At 62.7% G+C, this 3158-nt stretch overlaps 1 protein-coding gene across 1 annotated transcript in view; it reads left to right on the top strand.

The window, feature by feature from the left end:
- MAP4 (microtubule associated protein 4) overlaps nt 1-3158 on the top strand; it is a 69529-nt gene that overhangs the window by 62690 nt on the left and 3681 nt on the right. The window lies entirely within an intron of this gene.

Genomic DNA, 3158 nt, shown 5'->3' with positions numbered 1-3158 from the left:
GGGGCTGGGGGCCAACCCCCCGGTGCCTCTCCCTCAGCCTCTCCTCAGCCCCGGGTGGGCGCCTTGCTGCTCCTCCAGCTGCACCAGAGGCCTGGCCGGGCCGGGGCCGCTCCCGGGACCCACCTGCCTGCCCTGCCCGGAGCCAGAGGAGGTGCCGGTCCTCCAGGCCCAGGGCGTCCTTGTTGTAGGGCAGGGCATCCGTCCCCGCAGCTCCCCCACCCTCCCTCTCCTGCTCCCTCTTCTCCTGACTTCCTCTCTCTCCTTTCTACTCCTTTCCCCACTTTCTCCTTTCCTAGTTCTTTCTTTTTTAGTCCCTTTTCCTCCTCTTTCTGTCCCTTTCCCTGTTCCACCCAGACATCCGTTCTGTCGCGCTGCTCCAGCCGGGGCCTGTGCTGGGGAGTCGGGGAGCAGTCTCTGTCGGTCATGTGTGAAGAGCGCCTGTGTGTTTGCCCTGTGTGCCTGCGACAGCGCAGGCAGCGGGACTCTGAGCTGGGGGGAAGTCATGGGCAGCCCTCCCTTCCTGCTCCTCCACTGGCTTCAGTCCCGCCCCCAAGAGAGCCGTCCAGCCTCGTCCCTGGGCTCCTCACTGTCCCACCGGGCTGAGTCTGCCTGCTCCCTGTTGCTTTCCAGGCTCCGTGCCCTGCCCCGTGGGCCCTGCCCTCCTGCCCGGGACCTGCAGGCACCCTCGCGGGCAGCGCTGTCGGAAGGATGACAGCCGACTGGGCCCCTTCTGGCCCCACAGCCCCCTGTGGTACCTCCTTCCAGCCCCCCCCACCACCCACCCCGTGGGGCCTCCCCATGTGGGCAGGAGCCATGGCTTTGCTTCAGGTCGGGGTGGGGGTAGTTGGCCAGACCTTAGCCAACCTGGTGTGGAATCAGCTGAAGTGGGCGACGCCTACTTTTTTTTCCTTTTTAAATATATTTTATTGATTTCAGAAGGGAAGGGAGAGGTAGAAACATCAATGATGAGAATCATGGATCAGCTGCCTCCACGCCCCCAGCTGGGGATCGAGCCTGTAACCCGGGCCTGTGCCCTTGCCTGGGATCAATCCGGGATCCTCCAGTCCGCAGGCTGAGGCTCTGTCCACTGAGCCATACCATCTAGGGCCGTGGGCGACACTCAAAGGTCTGGCCCTCACTTTTCCTCTCAGCCTTGGGCCTGATGAAAACGGCAAGCAGGGTTTCAGAGGGAACTGGGGTGTGTGTGTGTGTGTGTGTGTGTGTGTGTGTGTGACACTGTGTATGTTGTGCGTGTGTGTACGAGCTCTGGAAATCATCGCTGTTTACCCGTCACCTGCTGTGCTCTTCACGCTCCGACACTGGCCTCAGCAGCCTTTCTGGGGTGTCCTGTGGGAAGCACCTCCATGTGGGGAGAGTCTGTCAGCAGAAGGGCCTCCAGATCCTGCCCGAGAGCTGTTTCCAGGGGGACCCTGAGGGTGAGCATCGGGCTGAGGTGCTCTCACCCCTCCTTCCGCCCTCGGGGAAGCCAGCAGGTCAGCATGTGGCTCCCCAAGGGCAGGACGCTGTAGAGGTGTGGGAGTTCCCGCGGGGCGGGGCTAGGGGCGGGGCTAGCTCCACCACCACCCCCCACAGACACACACACCCCTGGGGCAGAGCCAGGGGGACGTGGGGCGGGAACTTAGCAGCTACTTTTGTGGGTGATCCCAGCTTTAAACTTTGCAGCCGTTTCAATGCCATTTCACCCTCCGAGGAGGGGATGTCTGTTCCTAGACCTGCCACAGGGTCACTTCAGTAGCAGCACTGACATCTGCGCGGGGCCCGGGCGTCACCCCAGGGTGACAGCACAGCTACAGCCAGGTCCCGGGGAGAACTCGGCTGTCGGGCTCCACCGGCGGGGACCTGTGGGCTGTCGGGCTCCACCAGGGGGACCTCTGGGCTGTCGGGCTCCACCGGGGACCTGTGAGCTGTCGGGCTCCACTGAGGGACCTGTGGGCTGTCGGGCTCCACCAGGGGGATCTCTGGGCTGTCGGGCTCCACCGGGGGACCTCTGGGCCGCGGAAGCTGCACATGGAGGGAGGAGAGGAGCCAGGAGGGCGGGGCTGGCGGGTCCTCCACGTCTGGGAGGCAGTGAAGCTTTAACGACCTCTCCTCGTAGACGTTTCCAAATACACACAAAAGTCACCAAATAGGAAGTGAAATGGGCTGGCTGTGCCCGTGCCGGCTTCCTTTGTGGCCGGTCTCCATTATTCTGGGGCCGGCTTAGGTAAGGCGCCCGTGTGCGAACCTCCCGTACGTAACTGAGAGAGAAGTCAGCCACGTGCCCGTGTAGTAGACCCTCCGTGAGCGGGTCTGCGTCTGCATCGGACCGGCCGGGCCGTGAGCGTGACGATCCGGATGCGCCGTGTCGCTCCCTCCCTCGGAGGCCCCGTGGCTCGCAGGCTTGGTTCCGCGTTCCTGCTGCTCGTGAGCGCGCCAGTGGCCATCCTGGAGTCCGGGTCCCGCTGATGGTGCCCCGTTAACACGCTCCTTTACGCTCCCATTTTCTTGATGTCGATTCAGGTTTACGTTTTGTTACTGTTGCTGTTCATCCTCACCCAAGGATATGTTTCCATTGAGTTTTAGAGAGAGTGGGTGGAAAGGAGAGAGGGAAGAGAGAGAGAGACACATTGATTGGTTGCCTCCCACACATGCCCTGACGGGCTGGAGATTGAACGGAACCCAGGTCTGTGCCCTTGACCGGGAGTCAAACCCTTTGGTGCGCAGGCCGGCACTCTAGCCACGGAGCCACCAGCCAGGGCTCTGCCGCCTGCGGTAACCCTTCCACAGGTTGTGTGGGTTCAGGAAGCATCTTGTGTCTTGTTTTTCTGGTCTTTTCTCTCGTGATGTCAGCGACTGATGCCCAACACTAAACCCCTGAGTGCATAGTTACTGGCTGGGATATAGCTGTCAAGTGAAGGCACAAGGTGAAGAAGTGGAGGGTTTGAGGGCAGACCCGTCGAGGAACCTGTGGGCTCCACGCTTGGGTGAGCGCCCGGCGGGCAAGTGCCTGGGACGCACGATGGGCTTGTCTGAAGCGTCTGCCTCGCCTTCGGCTGAGAGTCCACTTCCCGCTGGCCCCGTCCAGGGAGCCGTGCAGCCTGTGGCCGAGATGAGACAGAGCGGGCGGGGGGGGGGATGGCGGGGGGGGTTGGGGAGGG

This window comes from Myotis davidii, unplaced genomic scaffold (assembly GCF_000327345.1).
Source record: "Myotis davidii unplaced genomic scaffold, ASM32734v1 scaffold663, whole genome shotgun sequence".
Lineage (NCBI taxonomy): Eukaryota > Metazoa > Chordata > Mammalia > Chiroptera > Vespertilionidae > Myotis > Myotis davidii.
The sequence above is the reverse complement of the archived record's forward strand: the minus strand, read 5'-3'. Positions and strand labels throughout refer to the sequence as shown.